The sequence below is a fragment of the Lissotriton vulgaris genome, chromosome 5 (genome assembly GCF_964263255.1).
Source record: "Lissotriton vulgaris chromosome 5, aLisVul1.2, whole genome shotgun sequence".
NCBI classification, from domain to species: domain Eukaryota; kingdom Metazoa; phylum Chordata; class Amphibia; order Caudata; family Salamandridae; genus Lissotriton; species Lissotriton vulgaris.
The window spans coordinates 1,403,289,554-1,403,317,258 of record NC_141693.1 but is presented as its reverse complement, the minus strand read 5'-3'; positions in this window follow the sequence as shown (position 1 = coordinate 1,403,317,258).

Sequence of the window (27,705 nt, the reverse complement as noted above, 5' to 3'; positions counted from 1 at the left end):
AACTCCCCGTGTGAAATGTTTCAGATCGTTAAGTCTTTATTGGAGCCCACTTCAAACAGCTTCATTCCCAAACAGACAGTATCTCAGTGCAATGATCTTTCGAAAGTTTTCCTAAAAAAATCACTGTTATTTACCTAACGTTCCAAGAGTCTGATAGAGATTAAGACCCTAACACATAGAAAAGTAGGAAAAATGGACTCTCAGAATTTCCCAGCATGACTCATGATAGTTTTGTAGTTCTTTTCAGCAAAGTTAAATCTGGATCCCCGATGGACTCCTCTCCTCCATACATTCTTTCTAACGTTGTAGAACAGATTTTTCTGACAATGCTAGAAATGCAAAATCTCGCCTTAGGAAATGGAACAGTAACCCCTGCATGGAAACACCCTGCAGTTAAAGCCATATTAAAAAAGACTATCCGGGACCCTCTTTGTCCAGGAAATTATAGACCTATCTCTCTTCTCCCTGGACTGAGTAAAGTAATAAAAACGCACATTAAATAGTACCTCTCAAAATTCCTAAGAATAAGCAATGTCTTACACTCAACCTAAACGGGGTTTCAACCACATCACTGTATGGAAACCACTCTTCTGATGGTAGTGGAGGAATCAAAAATGCTGCTTCATCAAGTAGCTGTAGTAGCCACCATACTCCTTGATCTAAGTGCTGCCTTGGATACTGAAAATAATGACATCCTTATAGAAAGTACTTACAGTGCAGGAGTCTCAGGACAGGCTTTGAACTGGCGCAGCTATTTTCTTAAGGACAGTACCTTTCAGGTCTTTGATAAATCCTTTTCCTCAGGCATATCTCTGCTGAACTGTGGAGTACCACAAGGCTCGTCTTTGAGCCCCATGCTTTTCAATCTGTATATGTTCCCTCTGGCAGATATTGTATTGACATTTTTTATTTCCATAGTATCCTATGCTGATGATACCCAATTGGTACTCTCTCTTATCCCCAGACACAATCCCAGATCCCACTTCCTTGGAACCTGTTTGCAGAAGGTAGCACATTGAATGGACAGGTCTTGTCTCAAGTTAAATGGGGATAGAACTGAGCTCATGATACTTGTGAGAATTTAGCCTGGCATATGGTGTCCACTAGTTCTAGGGGGTACCTTGCACCAGTGTAATCGACCCTTATTGATGGTGGTTGTAAAGTCAACCTTATAGAAAGCTATCCTAGTGGTAGCATGGACCAGCAGTCATCAGGCTAAGACTTCAGAGAGCGTATTAAGCAAGTTGTTTTACCAATTATAATCCCTTGAGTAGCAAATGAAAGGACACCACACAAGGTGTATATATCAAATATATATGTATTTATTTATTCTAAACACAACCCCTCTGCACTCTTTATGAGGTCAGAGTTAAAAGTACAATACTAGTTACTCAATTACTATACGATAAGTTGCACAGTATACATTATGCTCTAGGGGCCTCACAAACCATATACTAAAATAGTGGTATAAGAACCACAAGAGAATTAGAAAGCAGGCCTGGGGCCTGTGGAATCGCTTGTGCTACTCTAAACAACCAAAGGTTAGGAAGTAGGAGGCCCACGGGAGACGCGTGCAGTGTCTAAACACAGTCGCGGGTTGCCATTGACTTTCTATTGGAAAAGAATACGTTACAAATATACAATTTAAGGACACTTCCGGATGGACTGCAATGGAACCCTTTTAAACTAGGACACTTCGAGAGTCAAGACCCACGGGAGCACCAGAGTTCTCGTGTTACCTCACCCAGGGAAGCCGGGTGCATAGGTGCCTTTTCGTGTTGGGTTTTGTCGTCGTTTTCAATGGAGAGCTGCAATGAAGTGCTGCAGGAAACCAGAGGAAAAGTGTCGGGGTGGATCCAAGGGTGGACCGAAGATCTGTAGAACCTGAAATCAGAAGGGACAGAGTCTGGGTCACTTGCCAGTGACCAGGGTGGTGATAGGAAGATGCCACCAGATGTCGGGTGATTTCAGGTGAAGATGTGAAGTTTGTCTCTTCAGCCACGAGGTTCAGGAGGCGTCGATCACAACCAGAAGCTGGATTCGAGCTGTCCCACAAAGGATCTCGTTGACTGCAGTGTTGGTATCTGGACTGGACCCAACAAGCCTTGTCAAATGCAACCCATGCAGGATGTAGAGATTGGCTTCAGAGCAGACCAGCAAGATCTGAGGAACTTCTCCTTTGTAGGGAAGTTGGAGCAAGCCTGGAGCAACCAGGAAATCAAGTTAGATGTAAAGAAAGTCTTTGGGGGCTCACTAGCCTATGGACTAGGAAGTGCAAAGATGCATCAAACTAAAATGCAAAAGTGGGGCCCACGGGTCACTCATGGAGTGAGGGCCTCTGAGCTTCGGTGCAAATGGTTCTCGGGTCTGGGGCTTCAAGTATCCCAATGCATGACTTTGAGTTACCTCGTGAAGTGAGTGCAGCTTGCAATATGTAGGATGTCCTAGGGTTCTGGTCCCCCATCTCTCGTGTCCACCATGGGTCTCATCTTTGCTATGAGCAAAGGTCGGGTCAGAGATGTCTGGAAGTCTGTGTTCTGTGTTGCAGATTCTTCGGGATCCGGCGGGAGCCTCAAAAATGCAGACCAGCAAAGTTGCTGTTGGTGCCTGTTTGAACAGGGTGGTCACTCGTTGACCACAAGGGAGATGCCTTCCGTCTTCCAGTCAAAATGGAATGTCAAAGGTCCAGGATTTATGTTTCAGAGTTTCGTTCAGGGTAATCTAAAGTCCTAGTGACTGGGCTCCTATACTTATACTAAGTTTAGGGGCTGGACTACCCTTAAGGTCCCTCCTATGGGTGGACCTGGGAAAGGGGTGGTTACACCCCTTTCCATTTGTCCAGTTTTGCGTCAGAGCTGGGGCGAAGTGCCCCAGCAACCGGTTTAAACTGGGAAATGCATTGAGCACTTTGTGTGCCCCAGGCAGTGTCTGGAAAGCATTCACTGAATGCAGCCCTCCGTGCCCCAATACATTAACGCCTGTCTGGGGAGGTGCTGGCACCTCCCTGGACAGGAAAACTATTGTCCAGGCCTCCCCTGCCAGAGTTTTATCCAGCAACAGGAGGTTATGTTATGTTATAAAGAGATTTATACCACGCACTGACACTCAAGAGTGTCCTGGCGCATGTCAGACTCATGTCTGTGGCACCAGCATCCATTTTGTGATGCTGAGGCTCTGTTTAACTTTAACCGGGTAAACCAGTAACTACATGTCTTCTCCCTATAGAAGGGTGGAATGCTACCTCCTCCACCAGGACTGGCGGGGGGGTAGTATTCCAAAGTGTTTGTCAGCTTACCCAACATGTTTTGATAAAGCCAAACCAAAGTTAGCATTAACCGAGAGGATTCTAATGCACTTAAGAGTTTATGGTATGGCTATATCACAGAACAGCTATAAGGAGATGGTTCGGAAAGCTGCAGAGGGGCTCAGCTCATGCTAGGGCACCCTCTCACATAAAACCAAGCACTCTGCCTCCAGGATTATTAAGGCCTGCCATAGGAGTGACTTATAGGTGTACCTGTATATATAGATATAGGTATACTATATCTAAGTAAGGGGTGATTACACCCTTACCCAGGCTGTGTGAACAGACCTGTGGTGTCAGTTTGGAAGGCAAACCAGGGGTGGCACAATACATGCTGCAGCCCCTGGTAGGCCTAGGGTGCACCTATGCCCTGGATACCTATGGTACACTATACAGAGTCCACAAGGGTGACCCAGTAACCGATCTGTTATGTACCTAAAGTACATGGAGTCCATTTTATAGAGAAATCAGATAGACTGGGCCCTGAATAGCAGGGTCCCAGGCCAGCTAAGTCGAAAATCAGCAAAACACCAGGCAAAAAGTGAGGGTAACCCTTTAGTCAGATATCCACCTTCCTACAATCCTAGGGAACAATATTAGACCCCACCTGACACGTGGAAGGCTTGTTTGCCTAGGCAACACCTCCCATCACCAAGACAGTTATGAAATGTCTGGGGTATAGCTGGACAAATCCTTGTCTATAGAAATTCAGGCAACAAAACTCTCAGCCAGCTGTGATGGCATTCTTAGAATGTTGTGTTAAATGCTATACCTACTCCCTTGCTCAGGGGCATAACACAGGCCTCCACAGCCCCCGTTGTACGGGGGGGACTCCAAGCTCCAGCGGGCACCCTCAGCACAGTACTTTGGCCAGAGAGCTCCTGATTGAGCTTGGAGGGGGCCCGTCCACATACATTGCAGGGGAGCGCCCTCAAGTTTTGTTACGCCACTGCACCTGCTAACTAGAAGGCTGGTGGCCCAGGCAAAAATTCTGTCCCACCTGCACTACAGGAACTCACTCTGCCTGGGAGCGCTAAAAGCTGTAACCAGGAAACTTCAAGTTGTGCAGAATTCTGCAGCCCGGACTGTGCTCAACATCCCTACACACATTCTGCCCAGCAGGCCTTGGACTCTCTCAACTGGCTTCAGGTTGTTCAGAGGGATAAATACAAAGCCTCATGCATAGCATGCAGGGCACCTATTATCGACTGCCTTCCCCATTGCTTGACCTCTAATTTCTCCCTACATCCCGAGCAGAACTCTTAGATCCACCAATGTCTGTTGGACCATGATTCCTTACATTAGAAGGGCGAGACTCGGATGGCCTTCCTTTGAATACAATGTGGCCAAACAATTGAACACCCTCCCCCATACTATGTGGACAGTTGATAATAAATTGTCATTTCAGAAACATCTAAAAACGTGGTTTCTCAAGAACAAACCTATTTAAAGTGCTCTGATGTAGTCTATGTTTCACAACTAGCGCTGGGATGCTCAGGGGTAGCTAAGAATAGAATAGAATAGAATAGAATAGAATAGAATAGTTGACTGGCCTCCTGACTTGAGCCTCAGGGTCAGAAAGCTCCCATTACCTTGATTCAGCACCTGGACTCTGCCATCTGTACGTCTACCCTGCCAAGTGGTGCCACTTCAGTTCTGGAGCCTTGGAAGTGGGCGTAAGGTGCTCTGCCAACCTCTGTGTATTCTGCGGCACCAACACATCTGCTAAGCTGCATGGCGCAACCACAAGCAGGACCAACGCACAACTGCTACTGAGTTGATCGGAACCATCGAAAGACCAACATCACATCGGACCTGCCACTGCACGACACATCTTTGGTGCAGGCTCGCACTTCTCATATCAACTGCAGCTTCGGCGATAATGCCGGACACCACATCGCAGCCTCACAGCTCCTCGGATACAATGCATTGCTCGACTGCATAGTGCATTCCCTACTCCGCACCGCAGGCCTTGGAAGGGTATCCCTCATGTTTCCATTCTTACTTTATAACATTTTCTTGATATCTTGTTTTCTCTTGCCTTCTTACCTTTCTTTTTCTCTGTTGTGCTATTCTTTTACTTTTTGCTTATTACTAGGAAATTCTTTCTTTCGGTTCACATATTATTTTACTGTTTTTTGTACCACTTTCATTTTTTTCTTTCTTTCTGATCTTCATCTTCTTTCTTTTGCTCATTTCTCAGTTTATTTTTATTTTGTCCCCTTTCTTCCTCCTTCATTTCATTTATCTCTGCTTCTTTCTTTCTTGTTTTCTCTTCCTTCTCTCTTTCCCTCATTTTGTCATTCTTTTCTTTCTGTCTTCTTCTCTTCTTTTTTCTCTTAGGTTCTTTGTCTCTTTCCCTCTCTCTCTCACTCTTTTTTCCTTTCAATATCTCAAGAGCACAGGTACAAAACTGAACCTTGAGGACCCAAATGTAAACTTTTTGCAATACTGCTCCTGTGCTTTTAATACTGTATGCTCCCTGTAGTAGGAAAGAGATACTCTAGGGGCAGTGTTTAAAGTATTTGAACTCTTCATATTTTTATCAAATCCCTTTATGAGGCAGTAGTATATGACAGTTTTCAAAGATCAGACGAAGCTCTCATTATAGGAGAACTTTTAGACCCTTGTACTACATCAAGCTACTGCAGGGCCAATGAACTTTCAGAAATCCAAACGGTCCTTGTTATAGGCTGAATAGTTTTTCCTTTCTTCCTCAAATCTTTTTTAACTGCATGAGTTTCTTCTGCGACCTTCATCAATTATCGCCAAAGCTTCGTTTGATAATGACATATTTGCTGTGAGCCAGCAATTCAATCTATATTTTGCTGGTTGGGTAATTTATCGGTCCAGAGGTCCAATAATGCCACAAACATATTCCCGCGCATCAAGATCCGTAAAGCGCTTTGTCATCGCGACATTCCTCATCCCTCTATCTTCTAAATTTAAACTGAAGTGCCCTCATCAATTTTCATTACAGTACACCATGGTGACACAGCGGTGGAACAACTCTGGTCCAAAGAACTTGTTAACACCAGCTGGGTAACATAGTGAGAGCCATGGTACTGCTCCTGGAAAGTGGCCCTCACTAACCGCGACTCTCTGTCATACGTAAGGACAATAGATAGTTTGAGTCTGCAATTATTTTCAATGGGACACTTTTAGGTGACACAACGAACTGACTGAAATCTCACCCAGAGGATGTACCAAAGCTTGGACACGCTTTTCAGGAGAAATCACTGACATGCTGTTGGAGTACTCTCTTCTACACATGAGGAATTATATTCACTCTCGTTTGACACATGAAAGTCTGAACAGAAAACTAGGATTATGGAAAGTGCCCCAGACACAATGGGCATGTGCACTGCTTTGTGCGCCCGGGACACTTTGGTATTGCAGAAAGGGCTGCTGATGCTTGTGCTGCCCTTTCTGCAATACAGATAGAAATAGTGCACATATAGTTACAGCGCTATCACCAGAGGGTGTTCTCTCATTTGCATGGACCATGGCCCCATGCAAATGAGGCAATCCCTTTGCCTCTGTGCCATATATAGACGCAGGCACAGAGGCAAAGCAGTTGGCAGGAAGTGTACTCACAGTTGCCACCTAAAAGGTGTTGCAGTCAGTGCACCCCCTGATGCCAGCCCTTTGGAGGGGGCAAAGGGCCATATGGATCCCCTAGACATCCCCTTGCAGGTGGATGCAGTCACTGCACACACCGGCGAAGGGATCTCTCGCCCCTTTTAGAAGTGCAGGCGGGTCGCCTTCAGCACAGTACAAAACAGAGTGGCTGCTTCGAAGCTGGTCCATATTTCACTTGAATGGGCTGACCCCAGGGCAGCACTACTTTGGGGCTGCCCTGGTGGCAGTGCATTCAATGTAATAGGATGCACTTTCCCTGTTTGTGTGAGGTGTACCTGTTTTTAGCGGACAAGTGGTGCAAGCAGGGAAAGTGTTCCCTATAAGTAATAGAGCCCCAGGAGACCACAAGGAAGATTTCTTTGAGGTGCTCCACATTAGGAAATTGTGAAGTTTAAACTAAACTATTTATGTCCTGGTTTGAATCACTCTTTCACCACACCACATGGTGCAAAAGTGGTGCAAACCTTGAGTAACATTTTTGAAGCTATGCAAATCCACTTTGCGTGGCTTTGAATAGCTTAAAAAATCGTGAGTAAAGCGACCCAGTGCAAATTGCTGTGCTGCGTTACTCTGCCCTGGAAAGGCGTTCTTTGGGTGTTGCGTGGGTGTTCCCACACAACTCCCTTAGATTTTAAAAAGAACTTGTAAACTCAGGAAGGAGCCAAAATCTTCCACCTTCCCAGGGGAGGCATAATGAGGAGAAATATCTAGATCTCACCACGTTCCTTCCTCTTTCTATGTGTGCTGCATCGTACAGCACACATAGAAAGAGGATTATGCCTTTTAGGATTATTTTTGTGCAGGAAGGGGCCCTTTCCTCCACAAAAATAAACCTCATGCAGCACAGGCAGCCCATTGCGCACCATCGCATAGGAAAGGACAGTAGTGAGCCATATTCCAATCAATATGGTGCATTCCTGTCCTTTCCCTTTGGTGCAGTGCAGCACAGAATGGTAACTTGCTACACTGTAACACAAAGCCCACACATAAGCCTCTAAGCTTTTAAGGGAAAAAACGTTCTGCAGCAGGGGAATGAATTACAATTGCATCACAGAACAAATCTAATCAGAAATAAATACAAATGATGTGGCATAACGTGGCACATTTTTTTTGTAGCATGATTGAATTGTTTTGTGATTTTTAGATATGGCGATACTGTTTGTGTGAAGATTTGACCTCATCAGTACCAGTTTCACAATCAAATAGAGAAATAAGCAAGTGAAAGATGATCAGTTCATCTTTGCAAAGGTCCTTACCATACGTGCAAAAATATATTGCCATGTTTTTAGTTACTTTTACGTTTGAGTAAGAATATGAAGACTATGCATCAAATTTCGGATTATATGGCAATTGCGGAAAATCCATAATTATGCCAAAAAAAAGCTGTGGGCGCGGAATCGCATAATTCCAGTGGCCTTGGATATATATTACAACACCAGTGCAGTGTCTGACGAACCATGAAGTTGCAAAAAAACTATTAAAGAAACAAATTCATACATGGCAGAGATGGTCGCTTTATTCATCTCAATATATGTGTATTTTAAAGCTAATGTGAAAAAATAGGCCTCTGCAACAGTTCTTATTTAATAGTTACTCACATATTGATGTTACCATCCCCGATACCATTTCACCAAATTCATGACTGGAGGAAGTGACAAGACAACCTTTGATCACAATGACATCACATTAATCAACATCAGACCAACGGAATCATCGAAGCTGCAGTATGTTAAACACCCCTTAACTTAAAGCTAGCTACATTTCTACTTACTTGTAAAAGATTAACGGGAAGACTGGTTATATTTCAGGAATAGCAAACAGCCTATGGAAACTGAAAACAGAAATTTAGGAATTACAGTTCGTGTCCCCTTGTAATACTTAAAAGACTACCCTAATTTACACGTTCACCTTGCTTGTGCCGAGAGATTTTTTTTTTTTAACAGGATGTCCTTTGAAGCACACAGCAAAAATACGACACACGTGTGCATACGTTAATGAAATTTTGCTCTATTGCTACGACAGATTTGAGCTCACACAAAGGCATCCTCGGTCCCATCAACTTGCAAACGAATAGATACCTAAACATCCACCTAAGTAATAACATATTCTAAACCTCTTCATACCTCTAAATAACGTGATCCACCCTATAAGGTCGCCTCACTCCAACTTTATTGTCAACCTATTTGTCCTCCTGGTCTTTATTCTTTGAACATTCCATTAAGCCTTTCTGACCTTTGACATTTCTGAAAAGACGCTTTGACACTTTCATTTGTAACTGACCTACTGTTCTTTTTCCAATGGCTATCTACTCTCCTGGACTTCAAGCTCACTAGACCATGGATGCAAAACTTTCTAACTTCCTTTAATCATCCTTCAATAGCTTTTATTGAAACATTTGCAACCCATATACAAACATGTATTTCTCCTGGGGAAAGACATAGACAAAAGAAACATGACGTAAAATGTAGCCATGGGAAAATCTCAGCACTACGCCTCACTCACAGTCTGTGCATTCTTGCAACGAAAGTAACACATCCCTCTTCCTTCAGAAAGACAACCACCAAAATGACAGATCTTTTCTAGTCCTTCAAACAATGTAGGAGCACAACAGTGAACCCAACGACAGACAGAACACTTCTCCAAAAGTGAAATGCCATTGAAAGAGTCTTCGAAGCGAACTAGACAAAATCAGAAAGCAAATTAACAAAACCAAAACATTACGAACTATCATAATGTGGATCTCAGCACACAATGCAATGCTTAGTGCATGAAGCTTAGGCGATATATCATTATCAATGATCACCTCTCAGGAAAGTAACATCATCATCTCAGGTGAACCTCTCCACTGGCTGTTGAGTGCAACAAATCCCTCCCTTGGCAAGGCATATTTGACAATGTGCTCAGGACTGAACAGCACTCCCTCAGGTGATGAATGAGAACCTGAACCTCAATGACATCACCACCAGCCACCTTCCATCTGCAAGATATTTCAAAAAGCACTCATTATGCAGCTGAAGCATTTGTGGAAAAATGCCCTCAAACTTTTAAATATAGCCAAGCTGTATGCTGTGATGCAGTGTCAGGCATCCAGGTGACTGGTGATGCTCTCTGCATTAGCATCACTGGTGATATATTCTCATCCTACTTGATCTGTCTACTTGACTCAAAACATTCAAATATCAGTCCTTACTTTCTATGCTTTCCACATGTATGAGTTGAGATTATACCTACCTGATCAACAAGAACCAACTAATCTATATGCACGTCTTGTGAACTCAAGATATTACCATTACCTGCCGAGTACCTCCGAGTTCCATCTTTTCAGTTAGCTACATGGAATTGCTTGGAATCTACTTGGCCAATTAAACAATCAGTGCCCTGCAAAGCACTGATAAGACACAGTTTAATATCTTGAATGTCAGTGGCAGCTACAGATTTCCCAGATTCTAGGCCTGGATGTCCAGTGCCTAGCTGAAGTAGAAATCCCTGAAAATTGAGATCATCCTCATGATCAGCGATACCCACACGTAAGTGCAAGATTGGCTCTTTCCAATGAACTTTGAAGGTTTCATACCCTATCTCTTGCACAGTGCCAAATCACTCACCTTTGTAATGAACAGCAAGCTCTATGTTAAGACTCACATAACCAACAAGAAACATACAGACTGGATCCAGCACTTACTTCAAGCAGAAACATGCGATAGCTTCCAGAAACTAAATTCAGAACAGCCATTCAAGTATATGCTTAATTTCAAATGAATCTCAGAACAAACCTTCTCATCAGTATCCCCGATATACATCTGACACAATTGAAGGGTTCTTTGTATTTCACCCTAGGCACAAGAAGGAACATAACAAGCAGAAGTATTGCTACTTGTAATTGGCTTGGATCAGGAATACATTGAACCTGGGTGTTATCCTGGTTTCAAGGTAGAAAACTGTCTGCCAGCACCCAAGGGAAATTTTAAATCATGGGGGTAGTCTTTGACAATAGAATGTAACTCGATTCCCAAATCAATGCAGTAGTATAATCTGCTAGGTATTACCTTCAACTGCTTAGATGCTGTAAACCTTTGAAGGAGAAATATAGAGCCATAATCACTAGGACAATAGTGCCCCCAAGATAGATGACTGTAATGCTCTGTACTTAGGTACACCTAAAGCCGACATTCAACACTACGTGTCTTACAGTACAGCTTTGTAAGGGTAATAAAGCATATGCCATTTCAGAATCAAATCCCATTGCAAGAAGAGACTAACAATGATTCTCTATATATGAGATTCCAGTTTAAAATGCTTGACTGGCAGAAAAAGCAATGCACAGAACCAAGCCAGGTTATCTGAAACAAGATTGCAGATCTATCAGCAGCAAAAGTTCTGATATTAAATCTCGGTCATGGAGCAGGGTTGGAATCGTTCCACATAGATTGGCAGAAATATGAAACAAAATGTTTGTGGACGCTTTCAGCGAGCAACTGTCCTTTAGAAACAGTTTAAAACTCTTTCTTTTAACCATTTACTTCCAACAATAACCAACATTTAGAAGTATTTTTGCATAACAAGTGTGTTACAAATATGATGATAATGATGTGGCCATAACTGAGTACACTTGTGGCTAGTCTACTATCTCTATATGACCAACATACAGTGCTTAATTTATCGTTATTGCAATGGATGTTCAGTGCCAACTACTTACACCTCTCATAGTACAGATGATCATTCTCATGTTACATGTTTGGCTGCTTTATAAAACAAAGGGAGTATTTATTTCAACCCAGTGCACATGTGTTTGGTGCTTGGTTTCTATCTCCAGAGTGAGGAGTTAAAACAACGTGATTAAATTCAGAGTCTAAGTGTTCATTAAACAACAAATAACCGGTGGATCTTTGCAAACCAGAGGTACTTCTTCACACATTTCTCTCCCCAGGAAGGAGGTGACAACATCCTTCAGTGCCCAGAGCAATTCCCTCAATCTCATCAGGACAATCCTTTATAATGAGTTTGTGTCACATACATGTTGGCAGATTATGCATTACGTTTTTGAAATTAAGGTAGAGAAAAGATAACTAGTTGTCTTTCCAATCATTAGTAGGATGTATAGTAGATGCCTTATACATTATTTTTCTCAAATTAAGGTAGAGAAAAGATAGCTAGTTGTCTTTCCAATGATTAGTAGGATGCATAGTAGATGCCTTAATGCCAGAAAAGGCAGAGTGTGCATGACTTTTATGTTCGGTCCCAGAGGGCCGACCACACAGTCAGCACCCTCAGCATTGGGCAAGCCAGTCCACCCTGCAATAGAGCAGCCACCAAACCAACTACTTCTGCTTTCTCGCTGTGCAAGAAGCAGAAATATAAAACGGTAGTTTTACCATTTTATGTTTCTGTTTCTCGCCCTGCGAGAAAGAAGTAGGGCGACGCTCCTCTGCCCTAGTGGAGGAGCCACACCTGTTCTCCATACCGAGAGACAGCTGTCTACCCAGATTCAAACAGACACAATCTCCCATAGAATCCTCAGAACTATCCTATCTCCTAGAGAGTTATGCTGCTTCAAGTTTCATCCCCCACCACCTTATATTCCCTCATTGGGCTATCCGATCCCCACCATTATCTCAGACCACAGGCATTCTAACACACACCATACCTGTTTATGTTCACCCCCTCTTAACTTTATACAATTTCCACCCTCCCTCCCTGAACACCTTAGCCAGAAAGTTAATGGCTTCTCCCTGAACTGCATGCTACACAATTGTGGGCCCACAGTCAAACATTGTCTAGAGATATTGGCCTGGATCATGGAACATGATCTTGATATTTTGATCCTCACCGAAACATGGCTCAATGACTCATTGAACCACCCTCTAGAACTTCCATTTCCTCCCAATTACTCCATCTTATGCAGGGACCGGGAAGATAGACTAGGCGGAGGTCTTTCACTCCTTCACAGAAACTCACTGAGATGCAGGATCCTCCAAATGACTCAGTTTCAGTCTTTCAAATGCATGTCGATGGAAATGCCCACATCCACTACCTCTCACATCAGACTGAATGAGATTTACCATTCACCGGGTCATAACAATTCCTTCATTGAGGAATGTATGCATCTCTTCACTTCTCAACCGATGAGCTCAAACAACACTATCTTCCTTGGAGTCTTCAACATCCACTGGAAAATCAAGAGTAAGAGCCTGGTTGACCCTTCACAGCCTTTCTCAAAGACAATGATCTCCAACAACACTGCCTTAAATCCACACACCACTAAGGCACCATCCTTGGCCTGATAATCTACAATTCCCCCAATCTATTATCATACAACCACATTCCAGTCGACTGGTATGACCACATGCAGATCCCATTCTCCCTCTCCCTCGGTCTTATACCAAAACTGCTGGCCAACCCATAAAAGAGAAAATATGGTTCAGGGACGCATCCAACCTTGACGCAGAAGCCTTAGCCACCATGGCCCTTTCTACCCTAATCTCAATTACACCTGACCTTGATAATAATAAGGCCACAGACAAATACAACTCCTACATGGAATCTCTTATCAACATATTTGCTCCCCTGAAGTGCAAATTATCTAGACCAAAACCCTCAAAGAAACTTTATGAAGAAAGAAAGCCTATCAGAAAGAGTGACAAAGAGTGGTGATTTGCACCCTCACTCCTGAGTATGACTAAGCTTTGCATATAGGGGAAAACATTATAAAGACAGAATCCTTAGAACCAAATCCTCTCACTTCAGAGCACTTGTGAATTCTGCAAAGAACAGATGTGAGGAGGAACTCACCGATGTATCTCCATGGGCGATTAAACCCAGTTGTTCATCGACGGATCAAACAGGTCGATCGGGTACCGAGAGTCCCGATCCCAACTCTGAAACTCCATGCCGTCTTTCCGTGTTCCTACAGGGAGCCAATGGTAGTCAGGACCCGGAAGGGGTTGGACATGACCCGGGAGGTACACCTGGAGAACCAATGAAAAGCCGAGTTTACGGGGAAGAAGGCGCGTCGGGGTGGAAGGTGGAATCAACGGAGAAGACGCCAGCGGAGGAGACGGAAACCATTCAACGGATCCAGACCAGCGTGCCAGGGCTCCGGAACGAAGACAGCGTCGAAGAGGAATCGGACAAACCGTGGTGTGAGGACTGGTGGAGTCCCCCGGAGGATGCTGGAGAGCGGCCGTGACTCTGGAGAGTTACGGCAGGGCCGGTGAGTGGGGTGTTACAAGGGACTGAGGGTAGAATACGGAACGGTGGTGTTAGAAAACCGGTATTCTGATTAATGAATGTGCAACTCAGTTATCCTGACATATTGTTTTTCCTGAACGTAGAAGTTTGGTATAATTGGTGAACCTTTTTGTATTTTCGAGACAGTCGAACATCTTCTTAAAGTGGACATTGGTTTATTCATATAAACGTCGATTACGTATCCAAATAGGGTGTGGTGGTCAAGTTTCTTTATTTTTGTACCTATTACAGACTGTACCAGTTTATGACCATTGTAGGTCGTGACAGTCCACCCTTAGTTCAGTCATTTTTAAGTTCCCGTAACTTTTGGTTAAATCACACGGATCTCCCAAGAAACAAACACTGTGGTGTGGTGACGGTAAAATCCTGTACCTTTACATAGAATCAGTGATCTGACGGCCCCTTTCTTTTCCGCTTCTTTTATGAGCCTCCGGGGAAATCCTGAGTACTCCGAAGACGAGGAGCCGGGAAACACACCTGCAACATCCCTCCTTCGAGAAGTAGAAACGCCGGAAGATATTCACACTGATTCTTGAACCTTTGTTCCTCAATCTGTTATTATTAAACAACCTATTCGAAACTATCTTCAGCCTCCCCGCCTGTTTATCCGACCTTGCCTCCCACAAGTGGTGTCAGAAGTGGGATCTGAAGGCGCAATGGAGGCCGCACTTACCAAAATGGCGGAGAATCAAGAACACCTGGGAAAGGTGATGGAGCGGTTCCTGACTGTGGTAGAGGAGGACCGAGCGAAAATACAACAAGTTCTAACAGGACAAGGACAAACTCAGGAGACAGCGCTGGGTAAATTAACGGAGGTCTTGGGACAACAAAGAGATCCTACTGCTTTGCCCTCCGTAGTATTACAGAGATACGTAAGTGGAGAAGACCCTGATTTCTTCTTTACTAACTTTGAGAGGATGGCAGCCGCAGCGTCATGGCCCGTGGACAAGTGGGGCCAATATCTAGGACCCTTACTATCGGGCGACTTACAAGCAGCTTATCAAGCAGCAACGATACAAGGGGGTGTCGCCTATGCGGATATAAAAAAATGTATCATGGAACGATTAGGAATTGACGATGAATCATATAGACAAAAATTTCGTCAAATGAAGGAAGGCCCCCAAGAGACACCCCGAGCCTTATATTTCAGGGTAAAAGATATGGCTGATAGATGGTTAAAGCCTGCTACCACCGACAAAGATGGCATCATGGCTAAAATTTATCTGGAACAGTACTTGACATCCCTTCACCCTCCTATACAGAAATGGGTTCGACAGCAAGCTAATCTCACCCTTGAGACGGCTGTAGACATTGCAAGTGCATATAGTAGGGCCCAAGAGCTTCAAAAAGGCAATGACTATTCGGGGAAAAACAGTGGGCCCGTACTTCATCGACCCCCTCGCCCACCTCCACAAAAGAAACCTGAACCTATAGCCATTGTACCTGGGTCACCCATAATTCGGGCCCCTATGGGTCCACAGTGCTTCCAATGCGGAGGGATGGGCCATATTGCACGATTTTGTCCTCAAAAAGAGAAAGAAGAACCCATGGAAATCGGTGTGGTTCGTAATTATTATTGTTCTTCTTCAGAGAGAAAGCAACCTCCATACCATTGCACTATATCTGTAAACGGACAAAGAGTAACAGCCTTAGCAGATACTGGATGCCTACACAGTGTGGTTCGACCGCAAGACTTGGGTTCACACATTGGTCCTGTTGATGGAGCAGTAGCAATAAGATGCGTACATGGTGATACAAAGCCTTATCCAACTGCACAAGTAAGAATACGGCATCCGAAAGATGAGGGTACTACTTTGACTGTTGGGTTAATTCCTCAATTACCTGAACAAGCTATCCTTGGGACTGATTATCCAAAGTTAGATCAGCTCTTACAAGATAAGCCCCACCAGGAGGAGGAGTGGTTATCGACTGCTCCATTTTCACAAGAAGAAGGGAAAGAATGGCCAGAAGCAAAAGTATGGAAAAGTAAACGACAGAGACGAGCGGAGAAAAATAAAAATCATATTGCATTGCCGATAACTGTAGATGAAAATCCATGGGAAACAGACAGAAGTTTCCATGCAGCTCAACAGGAAGATCCAGCGCCACAGGGAGCCTGGAATCAAGCACTGAACGAGGAGGACCCCCAACATGTATGTCCATATTTCTTTAAGAAACAGGGTTTGCTATATAGAAAGGGAAGTCCAACACAAAAAGCCCAATTACTAGTTCCTGGTCCATTCAGGGAAAAGGTCTTATATCTGGCTCATAGTCATTTGCTTGGGGGTCATTTCGGAGCCGAAAAAACAGAAAAACAAATTTTAGATCTTTTCTACTGGCCAGGGATATATCAACAGGTAAAGCGATATTGTAGAGAGTGTCCTATATGTCAACGTAACAGTAGATATCACCCACCCAGGGCCCCCTTACAACCCCTCCCAATAATAAGTGAGCCCTTTAGCAGAGTAGGCATGGACATCATAGGCCCCTTGTTACCCTCACGTAGTGGATGTAGGTATGTCCTCGTTATCGTGGATTATGCCACTCGTTTTCCAGAAGCTCTACCCCTGCGGAAACCAGATACCACCAACGTGGCGAAAGCCATGATTACTGTCTTTACCAGAGTAGGGTTTCCGAAGGAGGTCATAACCGATCAGGGGACCCCTTTTGTATCTCGACTGATGAAACAGGTATGTTCCCAGTTAGGGATTAAACAAATCCGTACCTCGGCCTATCATCCTCAAACGGATGGCCTAGTCGAGAGGTACAACTCCACTATCAAAACTACCTTAAAAAAACTTTTAGCTTTGGAAACAAGGAGATGGGAGGATATGCTACCTTTGGCCTTGTTTGCCATTAGATGCAAAGAACAAAAAAGTACAGGGTACTCACCCTTTGAGTTACTGTATGGTCACAAACCCCGGACTCTACTAGAAATGGCACAAGCACGGTGGGAAACCGAACCACACAATTCAAAACCCATCACTGAGTATGTGTCAAATCTCCGAACCCATTTGAGTCAGATAAGGACAATTGTTAGAAACAATTTGGAAGAAGCTCAAACAGCTCAGAAGAGGCAGTATGATAAAGGAGCTAAAGCCAGGTCATTTCAAGTAGGAGATCCTGTATTATTGATGATGTCCTCCTCCGACCATAAGTTGTTAGGACAATGGCAAGGACCATATATTGTACTAGAGAAAGTGACTCCAGTGACTTACCGCATTGAGTTAGACTCAATTCGACATGTGACCCAAGTGTATCATGTCAATTTACTGAAAAGATGGGAAGGCCCTATTCCAAACGATGTGAACTTGGCAGGGTTAGAAGCCGCTTCCTTTGATCAGTGTATAGACCCAGATCTGTCTGTACCTTTACGAGAAAGATTGACACAGGTGTTACAACCGTTACAAGACACATTCTCCACTACTCCTGGCAGGACTACCTTTATAGAACATGCAATAAGAACGACACCAGGGAAACGTGTTCGGTTACGGCCTTATCGAATCCCTGAAGCACGTAGGCAGACTATAAGGGAAGAAATACAGAAAATGTTACAAATGGACATTATCGAACCTTCCATGAGTGAATGAGATTCCCCAATCGTTCTCGTTCCAAAACCTGATGGGTCAGTGCAATTTTGTATTGACTTCAGGGAGGTAAACAAAATATCTGAGTTTGATACTTATCCCCTACCCCGAGTCGATGAGATGGTGGAGAGAATAGGTCAAGCCAAATATATCAGTACTCTTGATCTATGCAAGGGGTACTGGCAAATTCCCCTTCGCAAAGAAGACCGAGAGAAAACAGCCTTTTCTACACCGATGGGTTATATCAGTTTAAGGTTCTACCCTTTGGACTACATGGAGCGCCAGCTACTTTTCAGAGGGCTATGAACGTGATCTTGCGACCACATGAACAATATGCGGGCGCTTACATTGATGATATAATCATTTACAGTGAGACATGGGAACAACACTTGAGTCATCTTTATAACGTAGTCCAGGCTTTAGGAAAGTACGGTTTGCGGATCAATCCTGCCAAAAGCCATCTTGCATCACAAACTGTGAGGTATTTAGGATACTTGTTAGGTGAAGGAGTGATTAGGCCACAAGCCTCCAAACTCACAGCAATTACACAAGTTCCCTTACCACAGACAAAAAAAGATTTAAGAGCCTTTTTAGGGCTGTTGGGATATTATCGAAGATTTATTCCACAGTTTTCACAGAAGGCAGCCCCTTTGACCAATCTGTTGCAGAAAAATTGCAAGACTGAAGAAATCCTCAAACATCCTCCCCCCGAAGTCAGACAAGCTTTTGAATCCCTTAAAAAAACTTTGACATCGGAATCCGTTTTAATCAGCCCAAACTACTCTCTTCCCTTCATCCTGCAGACGGACGCCTCGGACTTGGGTATTGGGGCAGTCCTATCACAAGAGACAGCACAAGGAGAAAAACCCATCCTGTACATAAGTCGCAAGTTATTCCCAAGGGAACAAAATTATGCTACCATAGAGAAGGAAGCTTTGGCCATCAAATGGGCTATAGAATCTCTGAGATATTACCTAGAAGGTAGGGAGTTCACTCTATACACCGACCACGCTCCCTTGGAATGGTTGGCCAGGAACAAGGGACATAATGAGAGAGTGCTCAGATGGTTTCTTGCTCTTCAGCCTTATCGTTTTTGTACCAAGCACAGGAAGGGTAAAGACCAAGGCAATGCTGACTTTTTATCTCGTTTCCCTCAAGAATCAACCCTAAGTAGTAAGACAGCAAGGGAAAGGGGATGTGAGGAGGAACTCACCGATGTATCTCCATGGGCGATTAAACCCAGTTGTTCGTCGACGGATCAAACAGGTCGGTCGGATACCGAGAGTCCCGATCCCAACTCTGAAACTCCATGCCGTCTTTCCGTGTTCCTACAGGGAGCCAACGGTAGTCAGGACCCGGAAGGGGTTGGACATGACCCGGGAGGTACACCCGGAGAACCAATGAAAAGCCGAGTTTACGGGAAAGAAGGTGCGTCGGGTTGGAAGGTGGAATCAACGGAGAAGACGCCAGCGGAGGAAACGGAAACCATTCAACGGATCCAGACCAGCGTGCCAGGGCTCCGGAACGAAGACGGCGTCGAAGAGGAATCGGACGAACCGTGGTGTGAGGACTGGTGGAGTCCCCCGGAGGATGCTGGAGAGCGGCCGTGACTCTGGAGAGTTACGGCAGGGCCGGTGAGTGGGGTGTTACAAGGGACTGAGGGTAGAATATGGAACGGTGGTGTTAGAAAACCGGTATTCTGATTAATGAATGTGCAACTCAGTTATCCTGACATATTGTTTTTCCTGAACGTAGAAGTTTGGTATAATTGGTGAACCTTTTTGTATTTTCGAGACAGTCGAACATCTTCTTAAAGTGGATATTGGTTTATTCATATAAACGTCGATTACGCATCCAAATAGGGTGTGGTGATCAAGTTTCTTTATTTTTGTACCTATTACAGACTGTACCAGTTTATGACCATTGTAGGTCGTGACAGTCCACCCTTAGTTCAGTCATTTTTAAGTTCCCGTAGCTTTTGGTTAAATCACACGGATCTCCCAAGAAACAAACACTGTGGTGTGGTGACGGTAAAATCCTGTACCTTTACATAGAATCAGTGATCTGACGGCCCCTTTCTTTTCTGCTTCTTTTATGAGCCTCCGGGGAAATCCTGAGTACTCCGAAGACGAGGAGCCGGGAAACACACCTGCAACATCCCTCCTTCGAGAAGAAGAAACGCCGGAAGATATTCACACTGATTCACGAACCTTTGTTCCTCAATCTGTTATTATTAAAGAACCTATTCGAAACTATCTTCAGCCGCCCCGCCTGTTTATCCGACCTGCGCTCCCACAAGAGACCAATGCACCTGTTCGATATTCTGTCACAAGATACAAACCACTTCAGCTCTTTAGCCATCACTGCCTGCTGCAACAACTTTGTGGATTTTTTTGGCAAAAAAAGTGAGACATCCATACCTCGCTACACACCAATAAACCTACAGAAACTGAGATTCTACTGTGAAAGGCACTTAAATTGTGATCCTCTTTCTCCCTCATTTCCAAACCAGACTTACCACGAACAATCTCCAAAGTTAAACCCTCGAACCAAATCTCCTGCCACACACACACTACCCATATGGACCATTATAGTCAGCTCCTGTCTTCAACAGGACCTATTTACAGAACAACTTAAAGTGGGTCATGTATCTCTTCTCTTGAAAAAACTATCTCTCAACCAAGAGAACATGAACAACTACCGCCCAATCTCCACACCTCCATTTTTAGTCAAAGTCATAGAAAGTTGCATTGCTTCCCATCTCAGCTCAATCCTCTACCCAACCCTCTTTAATCTGTGCCTAGAATGATTATGGGTGGGTCTCAGAAATGCTGGGACTCTCTTACACCGCTAAAATGACACTCAAATATATATGAATATCCCTTTCCCTGTAGACATTGACCTCCGTTTAATCAAGCTCCTAAAGATTCAAAACTGGATGTCTAACCATCATCTAAGACTCAATCCAAATAAAACAGAATTTCTTTTGATCTCATTTCCGAAAGCAAAAACCCCAGTATAGGAGTGGATGGCCAACTTTCCCATCCTGGATGGCTACCCTCCCATTGTCCAGAGCGCTAGATCTCTTGGTATCACTCTTGACAATTATATAAATCTCCACAGCCACATCACAGCCATTGCCAAAAGTGCACAACACTAAACCCAGCAGCTCAGGGGCGTCAGACAGCTGATCCCAGAACAAGGCCTCAAAACAATGATGCAATCTCTCGTTCTCTCCAGACTAGATTACAGAATCCCCCTTCTCTCAGGCATTCCTAAAGTTCATCTAGGCCCACTTTGAACAACTCTACATGCAGCAGCACACTTCATGTTAGGTCTCAAGAAATGTGACCACATTTCCCCAGCACTGCTAGCCTTCCAATGGCTTCTCATTGAAGCTCAGGCCCAATTAAAAACCGCCTGCATTACCCATAGAGCACTGCACTCCTCTTCAACTACCTATCTAAGTGATAAACTGAAAATCAATGGAGCAAATAGGTGTTCCAGAAATACCCATTCCTTGCTCCTGGAACCCCCCCACCTTCAATAGAGAACGGTGCATGAACCAGTCATTCTTTGGTAGTGCCACTAGAATCTGGAACTCCTTACCTCTGTCACTTCACCTAACAAACTGCTTAGTCACATTCAAAAAGGTCCTTAAGCTCCTCCTATTTGACAGACAGCTGGGTATATCACCCTCGACCTAAGTACTCTATCCAGGAGACAATATACCTTCATTGTGTGTCCCCACCATCTCAATGCTTGAACTGTGTACACCCCTGTAGAGCAGCTGATTTTGTCCTGGTCGCAGCTATCAATGCTATATGTCTGAACATAATTATTGTAACTGTAACTTGCTGTACCCTTGTATCATGGTACTGTTGTAAAGCGCTCTGATGCCTTCAGGCCATGTCCGCTCAATATAGAAGTGCAAAAATAAATAAATACAAGCATTTGCAATGCAATAGGTCTCACATTTGCAAGACTTTAAGCTATTGACATTGTACATGGCAATGCATTTTATTTATCTGTTTTGATAATTAACATATAAATAAAAGGCATTGACATTGACAATGCCAATAGCTCAAACTATTGTAAATGTGAGACCTATTACATTTAAAACAAGCAGCTGTCATTGTCCCAAGCTGTTTGGAAAGTGAAAGTGCACATGGCGCGCTGAATGTTGCAGGAAAGCATGTCATACCTGCAGTATGAGAATCTCATTAAAGAAAATAGTGCTTACAGGCTAAATAAGAGGTACCATGGAACAACAACAGTAAAAGTGCCAGTCAGGTACAAGTTACAAAAGCTTTAAGTTGTAGCCAAGATGGTAAGTAGGCCTGTATGTATGCCCCAGTAGAAGCAGCCTCCTAGCAGCTCAGCCATCTGACACCAACTGACTCAGATCAGGCACCCAACATTCCATGACCTCGTCAACATACCACACATACTCAGGCTGAACAGCTAGGGGAAAGAGGGAGTAAAGACAGAACAGGAAAAGTCACCTTACTACAAATCCTCTTTCTTTACATTGAAAAAACAAAACAAAGCAAAAAGAAATGCAGAGAAGTAAATACAACACTAGAGCAAATGAGTGCAGTGAGAGAAATATTGAAAAGTAGTACAAAATGCAATATAACAATAGAAGAATATAATAAAAACAAGTAAAAAAAAAAGAACAATAGTAAAAATATACACATGCACCCCATGGAGGCATGAAGAAAGCAGGTGCTAAATAAGAACAAACATAACAATAAAATGAAGAGAACCACACCCATCCCCTATTCTCACAAAGAGATGGCAGAAAAGTAAAGTGTATGCACAGCAAGAGCATACAACACAAATCCTGCAAATCACAAGAAACAACAAGCACGCAGGATCTCATTGCAAACAAGTAACGGATATAAGAAAAATACGCACCAGACCAGTACGTCTGACGTCAAGGCACTCCTACGTTCTGTGAAAAGGAGCACACAGCGAACCAGCGCTGCAAACAGAGAAGGTCCAGAACACAAAACGTAGAAAAGAAAATGTATGTGTATGTAAAGTAGCAAGTAGGCAACCCTCAAGAAAAACGTAAAAGCAAAATTGTACGCCTACACACACCCCAGAGTAAAATGTAAAAACTGCACAGTAAGGGGCTCATTATGATCGCGGACGGACTTGAGTCCGTCCTCGACCATCGAGGAGGAGGGAACCTCCGAATGGCCTGCGGAGTTCCCTCCTGTCCAATTAGGATAAGACCGCCACCCTGGCGGTCACATCCTCTATTTTTAACATTGCGGCGGGTGTGGCTTCAAGCTGCACCGGCCGCAATGTTAAAAATGCATACATTGCATTTGTATGCAGAAAGCGGCAGGCACCGCGCGATGCCTGCCGATTAATGCATACAAATGCAGGGGGGTATCATAAGTACCCCCATGTGCACCCCCCAGCCCCCCTTCACCCAGGGGGCCCGCAACGGGCCCCCGCAGTGAAGCTCCGTATGCTTTTCCACGGCGGAAAACCCGCCGTGGAAAAGCATTTCTTTTTGGGCATCCTAATATGGCTGGCGGTGTCTGAGAGACACCGCCACCATATTAGGGCTTTTCCGCTGCGGTTGTAAGCCAACCGCGGTGGAAAAGCTGCGGACGGAAACCAGGACCCAGCAGCCATCCTAATGTGGCGGTGGGTCTTTGGTGAGTCCACTGTGGTTTTTCCGTATCCTCCGGGCCGGCGGTGGCTTCCGCCGGCCCGGAGGATGCGGAAACACCGCTATCCTAATCTGCCCGTAAATCTGCAAAGACAGTAATGAGTAACATAAACTCAAAAAACACAAGTAAAATGTAGAAAAAGTAGAAGCTGCGCAGTAAGGGCCCGATTATGATCGCGGTGAATCCGCATCCTCCGGGCCGGCGGAAGCCACCGCCGGCCCGGAGGATGCGGATTCACCGTGGCATACACAGAAAAGACCCCCGCCAGATTAGGATGGCTAGAGGGTCATTTTTCCGTCTGCCGCTTTTCCACCGCGGTTGCCTTCCGACTGCGGCGGAAAAGCTCTAATATGGTGGAGGTGTCTATCAGACACCGCCAGCCATATTAGGATGCCGGCGGGGACATGCTTTTCCACGGCGGGTTTTCCGCCGTAGAAAAGCATGTGGAGTTTGAGTATTGGGGCCCGTTGCGGGCCCCCAGGGCTGTTGAGGGGTGGGGGGTGCACATGGGAGGGTACCTATGGTACCCCCCTGCCTTTGCATGCACGAAGCGGCAGGCACCAAGCGGTGCCTGCCGCTTCCTGCATGCAAAGGAAAACATGCACATTTAACCTTGAGGTGGGTGCTGCTTGAAGCAGCATCCGCCGCAATGTTAAATATAGGGGAAGTGACCGCCAGGGTGGCGTCACATCCTAATTCCGAGGGAGGGAACGCCGCAGCCCCTGCGGATGGTCCCTCCACCTCGGGGGTGGCGGACGGACGCTGCCATCCTAATCGGGCCCTTAGTGTACAAAGACTGCAATGAGTAAAGTGAACTCAAAAACCACCAAGATGGTAGAAACGAGGCCTAAAACTGTAAAGTATAAAACATTCTACACCAAGAAAGAAAGTCCATATGAATTCATGCAAGTAAACCCAATGTAAACAGTAGTTAATGAATAATATCTGGGTACAGGTATAATAAAAGGAAGTAAAAGTAATATGAATCACAAAGAGGGTAAAACTAAGTTAATATAACCTGCCACCAAGAATTGTAACGGGGTACACACCTATAGCACAGAGTAGGCCTATAAGTGGAAGAGGTAAACACCCCACTCACACCAAAGTACACATGTAAACATGCACATAAACAAAATGCATCCGATGACTTGATAAGTAAATAAAAAGTGCATGGAAAAGTACGTAAATAATAATCAGCAAGTACAGAGGTACACAACCTCACTCACAGTATAAAGAGAATAAAACATGCATATAACTCGCTGTACGCTGTATATCAGGCAAATCAAGAGCGCTTCAATAAATAAACTCTTAATGCAGTTCAATAAAAGTAGACACTCAGTATCTGGAGTAATACAGCATATAACACAGAATGCAATGAATGAATAAAGAGAAAACAAACACAGGTGAGCGATGTCTCAGAACTGACACATAGTATAGAAGGCAAGCAGACTAAGTACTGTGATGAATAGCAAAAAGACAATTTACAAATATCATAATAAAAATAATGAACCAAAATAGAGTAATAGAGATGACATCTTGACAAGAAGTATGAAACTGTTGTGAATAGCAATAAAAGAAAACGTAGTCACCGTAGTCTGCAAGAAAGTCTTAAATGCTGTTGAGCGATGTCTTACCCGAAGTGAAGAAACAGCTTGTGAAAGTGCCCCACATCGACGATGAAATACAACCATTTTCTCAGGCAGAAGCACTATGAACCATGTGTGTGCAGAAGGAGGAGCTGGAGGCAGAAAATGTGCATATTTTCCTTCCGATTAGCCGTAGCGCTATCAACTTCAGCAAAGACCAGAACAAAAAGAAAACCGCAGTGACAAAGTCCCCAACGAAGAACGTGGTTGTCAAAAATTGAAATGCAGCAGGCAGCAAGGCAAGCTGCTATGATGATGCCAACCGCAAAATGGCAGCACATTTCGTCATGCCATGCTGGGTGGCTCACTGGGTGCAAAAGCATGCAGATGTCGATAGGCAGCTGAATAGGACAAGGAGATACAGGCGTCATGGAAGAACGAAGAGAGGAGGAAGTAACACAGGCACTCTGCATCCACACAACACTGAAAAAAAGGTGAGATGCTTGTGCATGTGGTTTAAATTTGAAGAATGCGCTGCCGTTAGTCACGGTAGGGTCCGCCTCAGAGGACAAAAACAGTGAAAATGTGAAGAAAAAAAATGTGACAACTCACCAGAACGAAACACAGTTCTTGCTATCACATATACGCGCACAAGTTCACCCCAAGGTGTTGCTCCTCTTGCATAAAATAACTTGGCCAATCCCTCAAGGATAGTTCCGGAAGGCCGTAGAAAGTAGTCACTGTCTCAGTTGACGCACATTCCTAAACACATTTCCGTTAGGTGAAGACTGCTTCTGCTAATGTGAAGTAAAGCACGATATTAGCAAACAACACAGAGAAGAACAGCAGGGTGATCAAGCTAGCTGTGTCTCTGTGGGAATAGTGGCTGAAGATGCTGTAGTCACACTCCAAGGCTGTGCAGGTAATGAAAGCACACACTGGAAGTACGGTGGATAGGGATGTAACAATAAAAGCAAGACTCTCCAAGCTTGAGTGGAGATTGGCACGCCCAACTAAGGCTTACCGGTGTTGTTTGGTCACTGATGGGGCTGGGGCTGCCAGGTGGTAATGCGAAATGGTTCAAGCTTGGATTTCTTGAAGTAGGTGCAGTGGTTGAAGGTTTCTTAGTTGCTGTAAACAAGTTACTTGTAATGTAAGTCCATTGCATTTAAATTCACACAGGGTTTGAAGACCAGATCATCGCAAAAATGTTGTAGTATGAAAGTCCACAGGAGACCAGGTTGTAGTTCCAATTAGTAACTTTGTTCAGGTACAAGTTACAGAAGCTTTAAGTTGTAGCCAAGATGGCAAGAAGGCCTGTATGCATGCCCCACCAGGAGCAGCCTCCTAGCTGCTCAGCCTTCTGACACCAAATGACTCACATCAGGCACCCAACATTCAATGACCTCATCAACACACCACACATCAAACATAAGCACAGGTGCACCACAAAATACAAGAGATAAAGTGAGTCCAAGTCCAAATAATAACAAGAGCAAGGCTCCTCAATTTTGATATTTTTATTCTGTTGCTTGGTAGAGAGAAACAGTACAGCCGACGCATTTCGTCCCAGAATGGTACTTCTTAAGGGCTGTTTAAATATAAACATATAAACATACATGTAAAAAACAACCACCACAAAACAAAACATCATTACAAACATACAAATATAGGCACAAAAAATACACCTATTTACATTTCTATACAATTGCTACAAAGTTTCTTAAATACAATTTTATAAATCAATTATAATCCATCAGTAAACGAGTTCAGAAGCTCTAGAAATAAGGTGTCTAAGGTATTACATGTTTTAGGTAAGATGAATTTTTTCAGATACATGAAGACTATCTACCTTTAATAATTTCAGTTGTACCTTTTCGTAGTGTACTCGAAAAAAGTTTTGGGCATTGAATAGGAGTAGTAGTCCCATATAACATATAAGAGCCTCGGATGAGGTGAAGCTAACTAACCTTAAAATAAATTAAAACATTCTTTGTGATGTCTCTCTTATAAATATATATAAACTTTGTTTCTCCAGTTTAAATCTGATTCAGTCTTCAAATACGGTCTCCATCTTTATATATACTTGGGTTTCCGATTATTTAGTCAATGGAACGGTCTGGCAGTCCATTTTGAACGCCCATCCATTGATGCTCTGAAATGTAAGTGAGTAGCATTGGGCTTCCATTGTATCATAACTTACTTTTGATTGGTTCTTGTATTTGTATTGTGCATATAACTTCATATAAATGATTGTGATATTTCCTATAAATTGGGACCACTTTTTGCTACAGACCTCACAGGAAGATATTCTGTAACAATTGTCTGTGAAGTTCGGAAAACTACCACTAGTGCCATCATTAGTGATTCGATCTTAGAGGACATCAGATCCCCATTGAAATGTAAGAGTAGAAAATTGGGACTTTGCGCTGATACGCATTACTGTTAGCGTTACCTTTTATCCAAAGGAGAAAACCTGATATTGGTTGTCCATATTCTCATCTTTCTAGATTTTCATGGATGATTTCAGGTCGTGTTATGGTGCTGCTTAGTCTCTGCTACTCACGGAGACACAAAGAATCACTTATAAATCGGTAGGTACTCCTTAGATAGATTATTGTGCATCATATTAAAAGCGTAGTATC